This window comes from Muntiacus reevesi, chromosome 19 (assembly GCF_963930625.1).
Source record: "Muntiacus reevesi chromosome 19, mMunRee1.1, whole genome shotgun sequence".
NCBI classification, from domain to species: Eukaryota; Metazoa; Chordata; class Mammalia; order Artiodactyla; family Cervidae; genus Muntiacus; species Muntiacus reevesi.
In genome coordinates this window covers 5,532,665-5,547,119 of record NC_089267.1, presented here as the reverse complement: position 1 = coordinate 5,547,119, position 14,455 = coordinate 5,532,665, and positions in this window count along the sequence as shown.

Genomic DNA, 14,455 nt, shown 5'->3' with positions numbered 1-14,455 from the left:
GAGTTTTAATCTTTATATCATTTGAATTTTTTTAAGCATTTGACAATTTAACCAGTAATGATTAATTTTATATGTTAATTTTGGGGTTTTGAAAAAACATGTGTGGCCAAATAGTCTTCTGGATGTTTCTATGAGGGTGTATTTGAATGAGATTAATGTTAAAACCAGTGAACTTTAAGAAAAATAGATGGTCCTTCAAAATGTGTATGACCCTCATCCCGTTGGTTGAAGACCTAAGTAGAATACCAGACAGCTCTTTCCAAGCATGAAGGAATTCTCCACCAGACAGCCTTTGGTCTTGAACTGTAGGCAGTACGCTGTAGCCTCCATAACTTCATGAGTCAATTCCTCACATCTCTCTCTCTCTCTCTCTCTCTCTCTTCCTCTCTCACATATCTATGCATTCATATAGATATTCTCTATCTATCCATATCTATATCTATCTATCTATATCTATATCTATCTATCTATCTATCTATCATATATCATCTATCATCTATCTATCTATGTTTTTCTGAAGATCTCTGATGAATACAACCATTCTCTCTTTACTTTTTTCATATAATTAGAATTCATGGAGCCACTCTCCCCAGAATTATCATTTGTCTCCTCTAGTTTTTACTTCCTTTCTTTTCTTACAAAATATATGTTCCCCAGGCCTTCATCCTACTCTATGTTTTATTCTTTATTCTCTATATCTAATCCACACCTTCTTACTGTAATGTTTTCATTTATTGTATCATGCCAGAAATTTTGCAAAGTGTTAATTTCTGGCACTTAAATCATACTGAGGTCTTCTTATTTGGTAGATTTAGTGAAATGTTGACTCTGGTGGCTCAGTGGTAATAGAATCCTCCTGCCAAGTAGGAGATTTAGGTTCAATCCCTGAGTTGGGAAGATCACCTGAAGAAGGAAATGGCAACCCACTCCATTATTCTTGTCTGGGACATCCCATGGACAAAGGAGCCTGGAGGGCTACAGTCCATGGGGGTCACAAAAGAGTAAGACACAACTGAGGGACTGAACAACAGTGAAATGTTTCATTCTCTCAATCTTTTATCTACTGTTTCAAAAGCTTAAAGAATGAAAAAGTGAAAGTGAACCTTATTTTGTGCCCAAAATATTTTAAAAGCAGGCATTGAAAAAAATATTTTAAAAGCAGGCATTGAAAAATACACTTGGCTGCAATTGTTGTTGCTGTTCAGATGCTAAGTCATGTCCAACTCTGCAACCTCATGAACTGTAGCATGCCAGGCTTCTGTACTTGACTAGCTCCCTGAGTTTTCTCAAACTCATGTCCATTGAGTCAGTGATGCCATCCAACCATCTCATCTTCTGTCACCTTCTTCTCTTGCCCTCAATCTTTCCCATCATCAGGGTCTTTTCCAATGAATCAGCTCTTTGCATCAGGTGGACAAGTATTAGAGCTTCAACTTCAGCATCAATCCTTCCAATGAATATTCAGATTTGATGTCCTTTAAGATTGATTGTGGGTGAGGGTGGGATGTTTCGAGAGAACAGCATTGAAACATGTATATTATCTAGGGTGAAACAGTTCACCAGCCCAGGTTGGATGCATGAGACAAGTGCTCGGGCCTGGTGCACTGGGACGACCCAGAGGAATCGGGTGGAGAGGGAGGTGGGCGGGGGGGATCAGGATGGGGAATACATGAAATCCATGGCTAATTCATGTCAATGTATGGCAAAAACCACTACAATATTGTAAAGTAATTAGCCTCCAACTAATAAAAATAAATTAAAATAAAAGAGAGAGATTAACTGTTTTGATTTTCTTGCTGTCCAAGGGGCTCTAAAAAGTCTTCTCCAGCACCACATTTTGAAAGCATCAATTATTCAGCCATCAGCCTTAACTCTCACATCCTTACACGACTACATATTTGGCTACAATAATTTCACATAATGCATTCTCAATTTGTATTTGGGTGTATTAAAGGCACCTGAGATTTAATTTACTTTTTCCACTAATTATATGAATTGCTAGCCCATGTCTTGTGTTCTCAATTAGGGTTAATGCTACCATTCATTTTTTGTTACAGAAATCTTAAAAATTTTTCATGATTTGCCATTCTCCCTAACTGTCTTATCTGTATCTTATCTGTATCTTCTTCCTTCCAAATAACAAAGAAAAAGAAGAAACTATTGCTAAACGCAAAACCAGAATGAATGTCACCAATAATATCTAAGCAAAAGGAGCCAGATACAAAATATTGCATAATACATGTATTGCATAATAAATTACAAAAACAAGCAGAAAAACAATCTATAGCATCTATGGTAATACAAGCCAATAGTTACAGTTTTTAAAGGATATTAACTAGAAGAAATTATGAGAAATATTTGCAAGATGCTTGTAAATTATATATTTTGATTGGGATGATGTTTACATAGGTATATTCATTTTGCATAGTTGTCCACCTCTTTTATTAAATCTCTGCACATATTAACCAAAGTTATTTTAAATTTTGTTTATTATAGTTTTAACTTCTGAGGTATCTGTAAGGTATTATTCTGTGAACTTTTTTATCTTCTTGTCACTTGGGATTTCCCAGATTATCTTATAATTTTTGACTGAATGCTGCATATTTGGTACAGAAGAGTCAAAATTGAGATAAATGTTATTTTAATAGGCATGCATGTCCGATTATTGAGCTTCCCTGGAGTTTCAGCTGGTAAAAAAATCTGTCTGCCACGCAGGAGACCCCAGTTCAATTCCTAAGGGGTGTTGATCAGTTACTAAGTAGTTAAGGTTCGGATTTTTTTGTTGATACAATTAAATTGAGCATGCTCTAGATTCAGTTAATTTTAATAAGTGATTGCTGCTATTCTATGGATCTTGAAGCTTCAGGTGTGAATATGTTTTTTGCAGTGTTCTTGTTTGACCTACTATTCCTGTCAATCTATGTATGTTTGCAACAGAGGTGACATGCTCACTTTATTTCCCCTGTATCTCAGCAGATTGCTGTTATTTAGCTTGAACTTATAGTGGATCAAGGAGGTATATGACTTTCTTGGTTCAGGCTCTGTCTTTGACAGACTCTAAACCTTAGGGGCAGAAGCTTCTTAATGTACATTTTCTCTTTTACTTGGGACAGCATGATTCTGTCTGGTATCTTCAGGGAAATTAGCCATAAGGCAGTTTCTTGCACATTCCCCACATGTAGCAAGTCTTCCCTCTGAAAGATGATGTAGCTATGGGTCTGAAGATGTTTTGTCTTCCTTGCCAAGTAGGATAGTTATGCTTCTACCAGTCCCTCCAAAACAAGGAAACCTAGAATCTGGATTTACTACCTCCACCACAACACTTTAAAGTCTTTGCTTTGTATGAAGAAAGGATCCAAGATGACGGCTCGCTTTCATGCCTATGAACTACTATGGGAATCAGAATGGGGGATTTTTATGGTTCTTTGTCTTGTCTTCAATATTTTTTACAATATAGCCTGACTTTTCACATCTTAGGCTGAGTGGTTTTAATAGTTGATTAAAATTTTAGCTAATATTTTTACCCACTTTAATGGTAGTCAACTCCTCTTTTAGGGATTTGCATAAAGTAAGAAATTCATGTGTCCCTAATGTATTCAAAATGGGCTTGTCATTCATTGGAATTTATTTCAACTGGTTGACTTATGAATACAGATTTCTGATAGGCTCATGACATTTTGATATTTCAAGGATGATCTGTTTTCTATCATTACAAAAACAGGAGTGACATTTTCTTGCAGTCTTAGATAATCTGAGAGAAAACAAAAGACTTTAGTTGCATTCAAATTGTAGAAATGTATTAGTCTGTACACTTACAATTTAATAACTTTTCAGTATACATGTTATACTTCAACTGAACTGTTTACAAATAAAATATGCAGTGCTTAACATATAACCCTTATTCTAAACAGCACAGTTTTTTTTTTTATGTATTGCTAAAAATGTGAAACGCATTCCCCTAGTATATCTCCTTTTCACCTCAAAATATCAAGATACATTTGTCTGTCCCCTCTCTCATTTGTCCAATTTCAAAACATGAATACTCATCCTAGTGGCTAAAAACTCTTATATGTATGTATGTGTATATATATATAAATTCATGGTAGTCTTTTGATAAAATCCATTTTCTTTTTATTGAATCATTCAGTTATTCATTCATCAAGCATATTTTAGTAATCACATATATAGTATTATTTTAGACACCAGGAATTTTTTTTTTAAAGTAGATATTTGAAATGGTTATAAAATGTAATAGATTTTGTAAAGCACATTGAACTCTTTCTATGACATGTGAAGAGGAAGTCACTGATAGATGCAGAAAGTCTTCTGTCTTAGATGTCAGACAACTTTTGAAGTAGAAGAATATTTATGGTTATTTCACTCCTTCTTTCACCTTTATCCCTTCTAAATTCTAGAGTTTTAAGTAACTTCTTCATGAAATAAATAAATATTATTAAGATTAAAATGAAAAAGCTCAAAATTTACTTGCTGGCAGGGAGGAAAGAGAAAGAGAGGGCATTTAAATAACTGTATTGTGACAGGATAACATATGCAATAGAGAGTCAAGATACCATAGTAACAACATAGTAGCTGACTGGTATGGAAGGGAGAATTGAAGGAGAAGGGAGAATTGAAAGACTCAATAGAAGAGGCCATCAGCTTCATACTGATGGTTGGGGTCACACACCAGGTATAGAATACCCTTGCTTTTCTGTGATGTTATGTCAGCATTCTCATGGTATGAATGAATACTTGAATTCTGAAGATGAGAAGTAATCTCAAATAATTGGAGTAGACTGCATATTGGGCACTGGCCAGAGACAAACTTGGAAGGGCTTCTTGGACTAGGTATAAGGAAGTACTGTTGTCCTGGGAGGGTAGAGATAGCTTCCCCCACTAGGAAGTTCACACAGAGGAGGGCTGAAACAACAGCTGAGTCTCAGAGGCTGTATGCCTAAGGAAGATGAGCTGAAGTCTTTTCTCATGGCTATGCATACTGTGGAGCTACACCTCTGCTTATGGTTTATTAAATTCAGTGCCTAAAAAAAAAAATAAATAAATACAAAAGGGAAACAATTGCTCTGACAGCTGGGATGGGTCCAGCTTTAACAGCTGTGGGCATTGTAGGCATGTACACACAGGGACCAGGCCGGTCTGTGTTTCTTCCAGTTTCCACATCAGGTCCAGGTACATGACTTCTGCAGTCTTGAGACCTGATCTCAATGGATCTGCAGTAGTGGTAAAAACAGCACATGGAAGGAGATTGTCACCCAATTCCAGTAAGTGCAGAGTCCCATATAGGAAAAATCCAAGGGGAAGCATGTCAAGACATATAGTAATCAAACAAACAAAAATTGAATGCAAAAAATATTAAAAGCAACAATGGAAAGTAACAAATAACATATAAGGATATGACTATAAGATTATCAGCTGATTTTTCAGCAGAAACTCTGCAAGCCAGAAAGAATTAACAGGATATACTTAAAGTGATGAAAGGGTAAAACCTGCAACCCGGGATACTCTACCCAGCAAGGCTTTCATTCAGATTCAACAGAGAAAACAACAGGTTTAAAGCCAAGCAAAAGCTGGGAAAGTTCAAACCAGTTTTATAGCAAAATGTTAAAGGAAATCCTCTAGGCAAGAAACACAAGAGAGAAGAACAAAAGAGGAAAGAAAGAAAAAACACTACAAAAATAAACCCAAAACAGTTAAGAAAATGGCAATAGGAAAACTCATATTGATACTTATCTTAAAAGTAAATGGATGAAATATTCCACCCAAAGACATAGATTGGCTCAATGGATATGAAAAGAAATATATATATATATATATATATATATATATATATATATATATATATGTTGTCTACAAGAGTTTCACATAGCGATTGAAAGTGAGGGGATTGGCAAAGATACCCCATGCAAATGGAAATCAAAAGAAAAGTGGGATGGCAATACTCATATGAGACAAAATGAACTTGAAAGCATAGATTATTACAAGAGAGAAGGAAGGAGCACCACAATACATAAGGCAAATGCTAACAGCCAGGAAAGGGAGAATCAATAGTAACTTAATAACAGTGGGAGAAATTAACACCTCACTTATACCAATGGGCAGATGATCCAGACAGAAAAGTAATAAGAAAACACAAACCTTAAATTAAGCACTCAACCAAATAGACTTAATTGATATCATTAAGACATTCTATCCAAAAGTAGCAGAATACATTTTCTTTTTATGTGTACACATAACATTCTCCAGAATAGATCACATTTGGGTGACAAATCAAGCTGAGGTAAAGGTAAGAAAACAGAAATCGTATCATGCATCTTTCCAACCACAATGTGATGAGATTAGAAATTAGTTATACAAAGAAAATGTAAAAACAAACAAACATAAACACATGGAAGATAAGCAATATGTTACTAAGTAATCAAGGGATCACTAAAGAAATCAAAGAGGAAATAAAGAAAAAATACCTAGAAGCAAATGATAATGAAAACATGATGACCCAAAGCCTATGGGACACAGAAAAAGTAGTTCTAAGAGGGAAGTTTATAACAGTACAATTATACTTCAAGAAACAAGAAAAATCTCAGACAACTTAGTCTTATGCCTAAGGCAACTGCAGAAGGAAGAACAAACAAAACCTAAAGATAGTAGAAGAAAAGAATTCATAATACTGAAAACAGAATTAAATGTAATAGATACAAAGAAAACAATAATATGGATCAATGAAGCTGAAAGCTGACTCTTTGAAAAGACAAATAAAACATATAAACCTTTTTTCCAGACTCATCCAAAAAAAAAAAAAAGGGGGGATGGGGGTGTGGGGAGAGGACTCAAATAAATAAAATTAAAAAAACAATAAAGGGAAATTTCAATGGGCACCACAGAAATACAAAGAATCATGAGACTACTACAACAACTACATGCCAATAAAATGGCTAACTTGGAAGAAATGAGGAAAAAAAAAAAAAAAAAATCTTAGAATGGTATAACCTTCCAAGACTGAAATAGGAAGAATGGAAAATACAAACATAACAATCACAAATAATGAAATTGAAACTGTGATTAAAAAGTCTTCCAATTCCATTCTTCTTTCTCAAGATTGCTTTGGCTATTTGAGGTTTTTTGTATTTCCATACAAATTGTGAAATTATTTGTTCTAGTTCTGTGAAAAATACCGTTGGTAGCTTGATAGGGATTGCACTGAATCTATAGATTGCTTTGGGTAGTATGCTCATTTTCACTTCAGGTTCTACTACAAAGACACAATCATCAAGACAGTATGGCACTGGCACAAAGACAGAAATATAGATCAATGGAACAGAATATAAAGCCCAGAGATAAATCTATGAATCTATGGACACCTTATCTTTGACAAAGGAGGCAAGAATATACAATGGAGAAAAGACAAACTCTTTAACAAGTGGTGCTGGGAAAACTGGTCAATCACTTGTAAAAGGTTGAAACTAGAACACTTTCTAACACCATACACAAAAATAAACTCAAAATGGATTTAAAGATCTAAATGTAAGACCAGAAGCTATAAAACTCCTAGAGGAGAATGTAGGCAAAACACTCTCTGACATAAATTACAGCAAGGTCCTCTATGACCCACCTCCCAGAATATTGGAAATAAAAGCAAAAATAAACAAATGGGACCTAAATAACTTAAAAAGCTTTTGCACAACTAAGGAAACTATAAGCAAGGTGAAAAGACAGCCTTCGGAATGGGAAAAAATAACAGCAAATGAAGCAACAGACAAAGAACTAATCTCAAGAATATACAATCAATTCCTGCAGCTCAATTTCAGAAAAATAAACGACCCATTCCAAAAATGGGCCAAAGAACTAAACAGACATTTCTCCAAAGAAGACATACAGATGGCTAACAAACACATGAAAAGATGCTCAACATCACTCATTATTAGAGAAATGCAAATCAAAACCACAATGAGGTACCATTTCACGCTAGTCAGAATGGCTGCTATCCAAAAGTCTACAAGCAATAAATGCTGGAGAGAGTGTGGAGAAAAGGGAACTCTCTTGCACTGTTGGTGGGAATGCAAACTAGTACAGTCACTCTGGAGGACAATGTGGAGATTCCTTAAAAAACTGGAGATAGATCTGCCATATGACCCAGCAATCCCACTCCTGGGCATACACACCAAAGAAACCAGAACTGAAAGAGACACGTGTACCCCAATGTTCATCACAGCATTGTTTATAATAGCCAGGACACAGAAGCAACCTAGATGCCCATCAGCAGACGAATGTATAAGAAATCTGTGGTACATATATACAATGGAATATTACTCAGCCATAAAAAATAATGCATTTGAATCAGTTCTAATGAGGTGGATGAAACTGGACCCCATTATACAGTGTGAAGTAAGCCAGAAAGAAAAACACCAATACAGTATACTAATGCATATATATGGAATTTAGAAAGATGGTAATGATAACCCTATATGCAAGACAGAAAAAGAGACACAGATGTATAGAAAAGACTTTTGGACTCTGTGGGAGAAGGCGGAGTGGGGGGAAATGATCTGAGAGAATAGCACTGAAACATGTATATTACCAATTGTAAAACAGATCACCAGTCCAGGTTTGATGCATGAGACAAGTGCTTAGGGCTGGTGCACTGGGATGACGCAGAGGGATGGGATGGGGAGGGAGGTGGGAGGGAGGTTCAGGATGGGGAACACATGCAAATCCATGACTGATTCATGTCAATGTATGGCAAAAATCTCTACAATATTGTAAAGTAATTAGCCTCCAACTAATATAAATAGATAAATGAGAAAAAAAAAAAAAAAAAAGAAAAGAAAAAAGAAAAGAAAAGAAAGTCTTCCAACAAACAGAAGCCTAGGACCAGTTGGCTTCACAGGCAAATTCTATCAAAAATTTAGAGAAGAGGTAATACTCATCCTGTTCAAACACTTCCAAAAAAATTGCAGAGTAAGGGACACACCCAACCTCACCATCATCCTGATACAAAAGCCAGTCAAATATATTGCAAATAAAGAAAAGTACAGGTCACTATAACTGAAGAAAGTTACTCAAAAATCCTCAACAAAATACTACCAAGCAAATACAACAACACTTTAATACAATCCTACATCATGATCAATTGGTATTCATCCTAGGCATGCAACAATTCTTCAATAAATGCAAATCAGTCAATGTGATACATTATATTAACAAATTGAAGAAGAGAAATATACAATCATCACAATTGATACAGAAGAAACTTTTGACAAAATTCAATACCCATTTATAATACAAAGTCTCCAGAAAGTGGGCATAGCAGGAATCTGCCTCATCATAATTTAAAAAAAAAAAAATATATATATATATATATATATATATATATATATATATATATGAAAAAACCACAGCATATATCATTCTCAATGGTGAAAAACTGAAAGCATTTCCTTTAAGATCAGGAAAAAGACAAGGATGTCCACTCTTGCCACTATTATTCAGCATAATTTTGTCAGTCCTTGCCATGACAATCAGGGAATAATAATACATAAAAAGAATTAAAATTAGAAAGATGTGAAACTGTCACTCTTTGCAGATGATACAACACTATACATAGAAAATCCTAAAGGTGCTCTTGTAAAACTACTAGGACACATTAGTGAATTTGGTAAAGTTGCAGGATAAACAATCAATATCCAGACATCTTTTGCATTCTTATAAACTAATAATGAAAGAACAGAATTTGAAATTAAAGAAAAATTCCATTTGACATGGCAACAAAAATGAATAAATTGCCTAGGAATAAATCTACATAAAGAGCCAGGTAGATTTATTCTTAGGTATTAACTATAATATATTCAGGAAATTATAAGATACTGATGAAAGAAATCAAAGGCAACAGAAACAATGATATACAATGTTCTTGGAGAGGGAAAATGAGTATACTATCAAAGCAATCTACAGACTTAACACAATCCCTCACAGAATTAGAACAAATTATTTTTGCAATTTGTATCAGTTCAGTTCAGTTCAGTTCAATCGTTCAGTTGTTTCTTTGTGACACCATGAACCACAGCGCGCAAGGCCTCCCTGTCCATCACCAACTACCGGAGTCCACCCAAACCCATGTCCTTTGAGTCGTTTGATGCTATCCAAGCATCTAATCCTCTGTCGTCCCCTTCTCCTCCTGCCCTCAATCTTTCGCAGCATCAGGGTCTTTTCAGATGAGTCACTCTTCACATCAGGTGGCCAAAGTATTGGAGTTTCAGCTTCATCAGTCCTTCCAATGAGCACCCAGGACTGATCTTTAGGATGGACTGGTTGGACCTCCTCGCAGTCCAAGGGACTCTCATGAGTCTTCTCCAACACCACAGTTCAAAAGCATCAATTCTTCGGTGCTCAGCTTTCTTTATAGTCCAACTCTCACATCCATACATGACCACTGGAAAAAACATAGCCTTGACTAGACGGACCTTTGTTGGCAAAGTAATGTCTCTGCTTTTTAATATGCTGTCTAGGTTGCAATTCTCATAGAAACCAAAACAATTCTGAATTGCAATCTCCCTGACTTCAGACTGAACTACAGAGCTACAGTATTCAAAATAGTATGGTACTGGTACAAAATCAGAAATATAGATCAGTGAAACAGAAAACAAATTCCAGAGATAAACTCAGATACCAATGGTCATCTAATCTAAGACAAAGGAAGCAAGAATATATAATGGAGAAAAGACAGTCTCTTCAGTCAGTGGTGCTGAAAAAACTGAACAGCTATATGTAAAAGAATAAAATCAGAACACTCACTAACAGCATACAAAAAATGAATAAGTAAATAAACTCAAAGTGGTTTAGAGACCTAAATGTAAGGCTGAACACTATAAATTTTGAGTAGGAAAACTTAGGATGAGCAATATTGACATACATCACATCTTCAAAATATACAAGCAGTTCATGTGTATCCCTTTCAATATCAAGAAAACAAACTGCTCACAAAAATGGGTGGAAGATCTAAATATACATTTCTCCAAAGAAGACATTTATTTTGATCAAAAGTACAAGCAAAAATACTCAATACCATTAGTTGTTAGAAGAGTGAAAATAAAAACTACAATGAGGTATTATCTCATACCAGTCAGAGTGATCAACATCATAAAAATCTACAAATACTGGAGAGGGTGCAGAGAAATGGAACCCTCCTGCACTGTTTGTGGGAAAGTAAACTCATATAGCTGCTATGGAGAACAATATGTAGGTTCCATTAAAAGCTAAAATAAGAACTTCCATATGACCGAGCAAGCCCACTCTTATGTATACCTGGAGAAAGAATCATATACCCAGAGATATATACCTCAGTGTTCATTGCAGCACTATTTACAGTAGCCAGGATATGGAAGGAACTGAAATATCCATCCAGAGGAACAGATAAAGAAGTTGCATGTATATATAATAGAATATTCCTCAACCATAAAAAAAAGAAGAGAATAATGCCATTTGCAGCAAAATCGGTGATGGGGGGAGGCTTCCCAGTGGCGCTATAGGTAAAGAACCTGCCTGCCAGTGGAGGAGATGCCAGAGACATCTTTTGGCATCATTCATTTGGGAAGATCCCTTGGAGGAGGGCATGGTTACCTACTCCAGTATTCTTGCCTGGAGAATCCCATGGACAGAGGAGCCTGGTGTACTACAGTCCATGGAGTCGCAAAGAGTCAGACACATGTGAAGTGACTTAAGATACACAAATGAACCAAAATAGATGGACCTAGAGATTGTCCTGCTGAATGGAGTCAGTCTGACAGAGAAAGGCAAATCTCATATGATATCACTTATGTGTAGAATCTAAAGAAAAAGGTACAAATTAACTTATTTACAAAACATAATGGTTATCAGGTGTTAAGGAGAATAAGGAGATTGGGACTGACATATATGCACAACTATATATAAAATAGGTAGCAGATAAGAACCTGCTGTATAGAAGAGTAAACTCTATTCAATACACTGTCAAATGAAAAAAGGGAATATAATCTAAAAGAAAGTAGATACATATATATACAATTGATTCATTCTGTGTACACCTGAAACTAACACAACATTTTAAATTAACTATGCTATTGAAATAATTAAAATAAATAAATATATTAGAAAAAAAACTTAAAAAACTATATCTAGAACCCACAGATATATTATGCAATATTTTCTCATTTTTCACCATTATAAATAATGGCACAATAATGCAGTAATAATAAAGCACCAATGATATCCATTGGACAAATTAAAATGAAATGTATTTGTTGTAATAAGTACGTTTTGAAGATTTTTAACTTTTTTGTCAAATTGCCTACCACAAATGCCATATCATTTGTATTACCACTAGTAATACATGGAAATGCCACTATCCTCCAGTACAGTTTGTTATAATATTTTACTTTTTAATCATAAAATAGTATATGATTGTTTTCTTTTCCATTTTTGATTTTCAGAATGATTGAATAATTTTGGACCCTTTTTCATTAGCTGTAAGCTGTGTGTGTTTATAGCATATATTTTATTTTTCTACCTTTTTCATAAACATTTTATGACATTTTTGTGTATCAAAGATAGAAATTTGTAAGTTCCTTTATATATAGCTAATGTTTACAATTTGTACTCTTTAAATTCAATTTTGTTTGTAGTTTTTCAAATACAAAGATTTTCATATGTTCAAATTCTTAGAGTCTTACTTTTTTTTGGAAATAACTAGTATGTCAAGTACTTATACATATATTCAAGTCATATCTGTTTTTATGCGTTTCATATTTAAATTTTTATCTTATAATAGATTTTTAAAATTAATTCATTGCCCCCAATATTAGAAATATTAAAAGTTTAAATTCTAACTTTGTCCTTTGGGGCATTATGAACATTTAATGTACTTTTCCTGAATATTTGTAGTCATTTTTGGCAAATAACTATGAGTGGAATTGTTAGATCACAGGCTCTATGCTGTGTTTTAATAGGTAGTGGTGGGGATTCTCTGATAATGTTTTAGTAGGACTCCATATTTCCACTGCTGGGGCCCTGTTTCAATCCCTGGTCAGGCAACTAAGATTCCTGCAAGCTACACGATGTGGCAAAACAAAGAAACAAAAAACAAGTAGACTCTCTTTGTAATTATATTTATGGTTGTTTTTCAAATTTTAAAAACTTTTAAATATGATGAAAAATGAAAGCAATCTTTTTGGAATATGTATAATAGCATTTTACTTGGCGTTGTGATTTTCATTTTCATTTCCAAGGCAAACCATTCACTATCACAGTAATTCAAGTCCTCAGACTTCTCAGTTTGGCTGGAAAAGCCTTCAGTTAATTCATCCTGTGAAAGTATCTATCATGACTAGTAGGTATTTATACACTTGAGAAACTGGCATCTGGCTGAAGTCCATCTGACAATCTTCTCCTGGGTAGGTCCTGCATCACTGGATGGGCTGGGCCAGCTGGGATCTTCGAGTTCCTTGGGGGTTGTTTAATTGGCAAGTGGGACAAGAGGAAACCGCTTGCCTTGTAGTTGTTTGGAGGCCTGTTCTTCTGAAGGACCTTTCTAGTAATCGTTGGAGGCCTTCTCCCCTGAATGACTGGTGGCATGTAAGGAGTTAACCAACTTCCTTTGGAGATTTCCAGGGAGAAAAAGGAGTCCCTCCTTTTGGAATCACCTCATATGGTCCTCTTGAAAGCCCACACTCTTTAGCTTTAAGCGTCTCAGCTTCAGTATATGAAGGAATTTCTGTAAAATTAGCCTGTGTAAGTAATGTGGCAGCCCCTATTAGGTCATTGTTCTGTAACGCTGCTCTCTTAGTTGCCTGATCAGCTGCTTGGCTCCCTCGTGCCACTTCCATGCTCGATGTTTGGTATCCTTTACAGTGGGAGACTGAAACCTTAGGGGGAAGACGGACTGCCCCCAAGAGCCTAAGGACATGATCATAATATTTGATTGGGGAACCTCGGGTGGTCAAGTGGCCTCTTTCTTTCCAAATAGTAGCATGTACATGTAGCACCACAAAGACGTACTTGGAGTCAGTGTAAATGGCTACTCTTTTTCCTTTTCCCAGCTCTAAAGCTTGACTCAGGGCTATGAGCTCAGCCAACTTGTCTGAAGTACCTGGTGGCAAAGGTTTAGTCTCTGTGGTCTCAGAATTGGAGACTACTGCATATCTGGCTCTTCCTTTTTCATCCAAGACAAAGCTGCTTCCATCACTGTACCAGATTTCCTCAGGATTGGTCAGAAGATCTTCTTGACAATCCCTCTCAGGGTTTTGTCCAGTGTTCCAAAGTTTCTAGGCAAGAGTGAAAAGGGAGAGAGTCCTCAGGGGTAGGTAGAAGGGTGGCTGGGTTAAGAACCTCACGAGAGGATATAGTAAGACCTGGATTTTCCATCAGCACTACTTGATATCTGGGGATTCTTTGATCAGACATCCACAAATAG